This window comes from Bubalus kerabau, chromosome X (assembly GCF_029407905.1).
Source record: "Bubalus kerabau isolate K-KA32 ecotype Philippines breed swamp buffalo chromosome X, PCC_UOA_SB_1v2, whole genome shotgun sequence".
Classification (NCBI taxonomy): Eukaryota; Metazoa; Chordata; class Mammalia; order Artiodactyla; family Bovidae; genus Bubalus; species Bubalus kerabau.
Genome location: NC_073647.1, coordinates 25685384 through 25692639, shown reverse-complemented (window position 1 = coordinate 25692639; position 7256 = coordinate 25685384). Strand labels below are relative to the sequence as shown.

The 7256-nt window shown below is 40.1% G+C and overlaps 1 long non-coding RNA gene across 2 annotated transcripts; it reads left to right on the top strand.

Annotated features, from left to right (window-relative positions):
• The first annotated feature begins 4432 nt into the window (after positions 1–4432).
• Positions 4433–6612, top strand: LOC129638568 (uncharacterized). 2 transcript variants are annotated; one of them, XR_008707914.1, is made up of 2 exons: positions 4433–5173; positions 6008–6612. It is a non-coding gene; the product is annotated as an uncharacterized LOC129638568 (long non-coding RNA). The 2 variants fall into 2 exon arrangements; XR_008707913.1 differs by lacking the exon at positions 4433–5173 and adding an exon at positions 5180–5531.
• The last annotated feature ends 644 nt before the right edge of the window (positions 6613–7256 follow it).

Genomic DNA, 7256 nt, shown 5'->3' with positions numbered 1-7256 from the left:
AAAGTTTTAAAATAAAATAAAATTAAAAAAAAGATAATCACTTGATATTCCAATGTAAAAATACATGAATAAAACTATTAAAAGAATTAAAAAAAAAACAACTGTGCATCAAAAACCAAAAGGCCACCACTGAAAGCTACAACACCACCATTATTTTTCCCACGATAATGTTCATCTTCCATAAGGAACGACCACATAAAGCAAAAGCAAAACTAACATATTCCTGTAGGAAAGCCACAAACATGTGAGATGCAAAATGTAACTTTTCTGCCTAGTAGATGGATCATCATTTTGGAGAATCAAATTCCATCATCACTATAAAATATCTCTACATTTTTTCCATGTTTACAAAAAATGGTACTCAAAATATTATTTTCCCCTATTTGTATTATGTGGCATTCTTCAGATTTTTTTTTCTTAACTATCTCTAAAAGGACCTCTATCAAAATTAATATCTGGGATGACATTTGCTTTCAAGATGTGAATAACATAGTACAGTCATGGGTCCTTCAGGTCAATCTATCAAGTATAAAGCTCAGCATCTTCTACTGTAAAAATGTGCTCAGCATATCCTTTCATATTAATGGGGAAAATCAGAATGTGGCTACATGAACCAATATGTAATTTTATCTTTTTCACTGTTTTTTGTTACAATGATTAATTTCTTATTGGCTAAAGTAACTCAGGTCATTGCTTATGGATATAGTTTTCTCAAACAAAATATTTTTATTAATATAGTACCCAGTTAAAAAGTTTTTTTCTGACTAGAATTAAGAATTTTCTTAAAGGGAACACATGTATACCTGTGGCGGATTCATTTTGATATTTGGCAAAACTAATACAGTTATGTAAAGTTTAAAAATAAAATAAAATTAAAAAAAAAGAAAAAAAAAAGAATTTTCTTTGAAAGAATAAATAGTAAAGGATCAACAGCATTCATGAGAAAACTCCATTCAATGGTTTGGCAATGGATAGTTTGATAAAGTCCTCTCCATGAAACAGAATGAAGTGAAAAAACAGACCTGGGTATATATGAAAATATTAACACGTAACTAAAGCAGTACTTAAAATCAGTGGGTAGAAGTGGGCTTTTCAGGAAAGGGTAGAAGGACAATTGACTATTCATTTCAGAAAATAAAATAGCTAGATCCCTGTTTCATACCATATGCAAAAATAAATTCCAGATGTTTTAAAGAACTAAATATAAATATTAAAAATATAAATATTACATGAAGATATAGGAGGATGTCTTTATATTGTTGAGGTGGATAAGGCAAAGTAAGACAAAAATACCTGTCATAAAACACAAAATAAGCAAAGCTGATTACATAAAATGTTAAAAGTTTTATACATAAAAGATAGTAAGCAAAGTTAAAAAGTGACAGACCATCAAAAATAATTGCAACATAACACATAATTGATATGTGGAGTATATAGAGTTCCAGTAAGGAATGATAACAAAAAAATAAGCAACCAGAGCCGTTTTGTTTTTTTTTTTTGCCACAGTGCACAGCATGTGGGATCCTAGCTCCCCAACAGGGATCAAACCTGTGCCCCCTGCAGTGGAAGCTCAGAGTCTTCACCACTGGACCACCAGAGAAGTCCCCAGAACACATTTGAATAGAATGAGAAACTAATTTTTATATCTAATTTATCATCAAATTGGGAACAATTAAAAAATTATACTATCCATTGGACAAGGATATAGGAAAAGGGCATGCATACACTATTGGTGATAATATAAATTGATTCAGCCACTTTGGAGGCAAATATGACAATATTTTAGGCACACATATCCCATGACCCAATAATTCTACTTCCACAGAGTTACCCTAAGGAAATACTGATACACATGTGCAGAAGACACATTGCCCAGGGCATTCGCTGTGACACTGTTAATAAGAGCAAAGAAATTGGAAACAATCTAAATAAATACCCATCAGTATGCTGCCACTAAGTCACTTCAGTCATGTCTGACTCTGTGAGACCCCATAGACAGCAGCCCACCAGGCTCCCCCGTCCCTGGGATTCTCCAGGCAAGAACACTGGAGTGGGTTGCCATTTCCTTCTCCAATGCATGAAAGTGAAAAGTAAAAGTGAAGTCGCTCAGTCGTGTCCAACCCTCAGCGACCCCATGGACTGCAGCCTTCCAGGCTCCTCCGTCCATGGGACTCTCCAGGCAAGAGTGCTAGAGTGGGGTGCCATTGCCTTCTCTGACTCATCAGTATAGAAATGGTTAAATAAACTGTGGTACATCCATCCACACAATAGAATACTATACAGCAGTTTAAATGGAACAAGTTCATTTTTTTTAAGGAAGAAGAATGCAGATCTATACGTAGGAATATGGAAAGATAGCAAAGATATACTGTTAAATCAAAAGTTATTACTTAAGAATATATAGAAAACAGTTGCTTTTATAGTAAAAAGATAATCACTATGCGTGTATGTATGTACATATGATTGTGAAATGCAGAGAAAAATGTTTGGATAGAGACAGAAGAAAACTTAATTGTGATTACTTCTGGAGAATGGGTTTGAGGTAAAGTCTGAAGGTAGCATTGGTATTATCAGATACTTTTTATGGTGAGAATATTTTTATTTAGTGGTTATACAATTGTTTAATGATAAAAGCACTCACTGAAAATGATGCTACAACCCTCTAAGGAGGTATGTCTCCACTTCTTTCTCCAGTTGAGAAGAATTGAAGTAAAAGGAAAAGGAAGGGGAAGCCCCTGTGGACACTTCAAACCTAGAATCTTCTTCATAATGAATTACAATGGCAAGAATCCCTACCCCTGCCCTAGAATACCTTTTTCTACCCTACTCTTTTAGATTAGAATATTGATTCAAGTAGACCCTAGTGTAAGATGAAAATACATCACCTACTAGAGAGTAAGCCCCAAGAGGGCAGAGACCATGTCTGTCTTAGTTATCTTGGTATCTCCAAGTTAGCACAGACCTTGATACCTAGATGTGTTTGCTAGAAAAGAGCTCTAACCTAACTATGTCTGTGGGCTTCCCTGATGGCTCAGAGGTAAAGAATCCGGCTGCCAATGCAGGAGACTTGGGTTCGATCCCTGGGATGGGAAGATCCCCTGGAGAAGGAAATGGCAACTCACTTCAGTATTCTTGCTGGAAAATCCCATGGACAGAGGAGCCTGGAGGGCTACAGTCCATGGGGTCGCAAAGAGTCAGACACAACTTAGTAGCTAAACAACAACAATAACTATGTCTGTGTCCCCTTCATTTATTGCCACAAACAGTCTGTTTTATCTCTAGCACATTTATTCAATGGCTATTTATAAGGACCTCCTATGTGACTGGCACTATGCATTGAATTTTCTTATGAAAATATTGAATGAATGAATTTTTAGATATCTTACTAGTATCCATTAACAGAATAGCATTAGAGTGTATTCATTTATAAACTTATCTAGATGACTGATGGGAAAGGAACAGAGAACTGGGGATAGAGCGCAGGACACAGGGATAGAGGGCAAGAACACCTGAGTGACGCACCAGGGAGGCCACAAGAGGAGGTTCACCAGCCTGGAGCCAGGCCCTTTTTCTAGCATTATTGCTACCATGAGCCAAGTTACACATACTCCTTCATGTCCATATTCATTCGACAACTCACTGAACACTTACTCTGGCTGGAAGCCTTAGTCTCTGCCCTCAAAGACAGCATATGGCTGGAGAGTAGAATGGAAGGAATGTGGGCTTTGAGTCAGGTTAAAAGTACTGCTGGCAGACCCCAGACCAGTTGCCTGACCTCACTGAGCCGCAGTGATATGGGATAACAATGCCTCTGATAAGAGAGTTATTTTGAAGTTTTAAAATACTCTCTTGTAAAATGCCTGGTACTTAGTGAGTGCTAAATAACCAATAATTATAATTATTATGGACCTAACAGCCTAAAAATCTGACATCCTAGTGGGTTGGAGGTAGGAAAGGGAGAAAGATACTGAGATGATTACCTCTAATGAAAAGCAGAGTGAAATATAACCTACCATTGAGAAGAGGGTCACAAGGGTTGCAGGCTAGAGGAAAATATAATAATTTCCAAGTCACTGTGGGGATTGGGGAAGGGTTCCCAGAGAACATGGCATTTCAAATTGGGCCTGAGAAGATGAGGGGAATTTCCACAGGTAGGAAGGGCAAGATATGTGCCTGGCACTATCTTACCCTATAAACACAAAGGTATTCCTCTACCAGACACAGAATAGAATTGGTAAGGTGATAAAGAAAAGGAGAGAGACACAGCTAAGGTTATGTCTCTGTAACAGCAAACATACATTTTGGCAGTGAATAAATGGATCATCATGAATCACTTGCTTTATCCAGACTCAGGAGAATAAAATAAAAAAAGAATTGGAGCTGAGTATCAGGATAAAATCATTTTACTAGAAAGATGGTTTTGATTGTGAGACAATCTCCAAAGGAAAAGAAAAGAATCCTTTGCTCGTGCATTCCATTAACTAGAAAATAGCTTGGATACGTTTGAATCTTTTGATTGCCCGATTGAATGAAAAGTCTTAAAACAGGGATGGAGAACATTCCTTTGGAAATTGTGTTCTGGCAGTCTAGACGGTAGCCCTGCCTATACACATTTCAGCATTCTGTACAACAAACATGATCTAAATCTTATGGCACAATTGGGCTTGGTACTATGTAATAGGGCTTCCCAGGTGGTGCTAGTGGTAAAGAATCCGCCTGCCACTGCAGGAGACATAAGAGAAGCGGGTTTGATTCCTGGGTCGGGAAGATCCCTAGAGGAGGGCGTGGCAACCCACTCCAGTATTCTTGCCTGGAAAATTCCACGGACAGAGGAGCCCAGTGGGCTACAGTCCATGGGGTCATACAGAGTGAGAAACGACTGAAGCGACTTAGCATGCACTATATAATGGGTCGTACCCTAACTGTTCCATCAATGTGCGTTGCCTGACTGGATTTCAGACTCTGAGGTCAGGAGCACTGTCATCTGTCCTCGGAATCCAGCACCATCATAGGCACAGGGCCTCCCTTGCTTGAGTTTCTCCACTCAGTCATCAGGGTCTATCTAAATCTTCATTATTAGGTGATAAAGTTGAGTGAAAGCAGGACCTATATTAGCTCATTTGTAACTGTTTTCTGGTTTGCTGGTTTGGGCCCCTAAGTTTATAACTGTCAGGTGAGTAGAAAATGGCATTAACTTTTGGCTCCTCCACAATATGCCCAATATGCCGAGGAGTAAAAATGTGAGGTTTGAAGATTCCTAGGAGTGCAGTGTCCTAAAGTCACATACTGTGGCCCAACTCAAGGAGCGAGCGGGGTTGCTTTATATGTTTAGCACTGGGTATTGCAAAAGGCCTTCCTGCAGCCCTCCGTCAATCAGTTCTGCCTTGTTACTAACCTGTGAGCCCTGGAGAGGAAACCAGCTCCCCTTCTGCCTGAAACAGTGGACTATGGTGTGTCCTGCAGTGGTTCCTGGGAGGGCCTAGTAGAACCCCTGAACATTCCAGGAGGGGAACTGATTGAGGAATCAATGGGTATGGCTTGGAAGAGGGGGCACAGTGTGACTTGTCAGTTGGGACAGACCATCTTTTAGCCTCCTCCCCTTCTTTTCCAGAAAGTTGACTACACCTTTAATTAACTGTGGAAACTTGTCACTTGGGAGCTTGTTAAAAATGCAGAATCACAGGTTCCCCCTTTAACAAGATCCCCAGGTGATTCATATGCACAGTAAAGTTTGAGAATCTCTGCATTAAATCCTCTAAGCCTGTTTCCTTTTCTGTTAAACGGGGTTGAGGACACCAACCTATCCGTGAGATCATGTGGATCATGTGGATAGCAAGTGAGATAACCCGGAGCAACAGTGTGCTGGAGCCATTTGTTACATTTCCAGCAGTTTGGGGAACCAGTTGCTAAGCTGTTGGTAGTTTGAAATCCGGCTATGGTGGGAGCATCTGCAGACCCTACAAATCTGCAAGACCCCACACATAAGGGATTGTCATTTGTTTTTCAGAAATCTGAGTTACCTGCACTCCTCTATGGGCTTTAAACAGGTGAAAGCCAAAACCTGCGGCTGCAAGTCTGCCATGTCCAGCACACGATTTGCAGGTCCCAGTGGATTTTCAGAGGCAGAGGCACCAGCTGGAGTTTGGCCCTATTTCTGGATCCCCAAAGTGGGAAGATAAGGGCACCAAAAGACAGGCTTCCCAGAATCAACCAGAGCCTCTCTGTTTGGGCTCCCCTCCAATTCCTTGGAGCCTGCACTCCACAGCTGGAGCTCATTACCGTATCCCTCACCAGTTAGCAGCTCAAAAGCCTTGTTCTGTCACACTGCAGAGGGTCTGCATTTTGGCAGCGAAAGAAGCCAGGCCAAGCACAGTGCCACTGGGCCCTGTCGGAGGAACCTTTGAAAACAATTTTTCAAATCATTAAGGAAATGAACATGAAAAAACAAACTGCGAGAGAGGAGCAAATCCGCCTGCTAGCCAGGTTACTTAACACGCACGGTGCTTAAATGGGACATTTAGATCACACCAGAAAGGAGCCCTTTAGGCACGCAGCTCTCCCGTTCACCCAGGGCAAAGATGAACTTTGAGACTGTGGAAGATTCACACACTTCAACATCTTTGTGAGACGACGATGTGTCTCTCAGAGGTACCATAAGCATTTTGTGATGATGAGGTTGCTATGGTGGCTGCTTTTGTGTTGAATAACAAACTACTATATAAACTTGGGGAAATCTGCATAAATTATGTCTGGCCTATGGATCTCTGGCTCTCTAACTCAACACACCCTAGTCCATAATTGAAGAAAGATGCTTGGACACAGAGAGATGGGGTATGGACACATGTTCTGCCAGTAAAGAGGCTTCTCAGGTAGTTTCATCAAGAAGGCTATTTATTTCCCTCTGGGTAACCAGCTGTTGATTGCCAGCGCACCTTTTCTGGAAAAATTTTGTAAGCCTTTTAGGACAAATGCTATGATGAGGAGCACTTAGTATTTTTCAGATAATACAAAGCACAGCTTAGTAAGCATGTTTCCATTTCGATGCACAGAAATATAATACTCCTCTTTTACTCACATTCAGTCTATATCTGTGACAAAATGATGTTTTAATATAAAATAAAACCCCTGAAACTTACCACTATATTGTTTCTCTGTCTTTTATCTCTTGCCTCTCTGAGCCACAACATTCCATGGAATCCAGAATTATATTATCACAACCCAACTTCCTTTTGTTCAAGCAGAACACATTGCAGTTC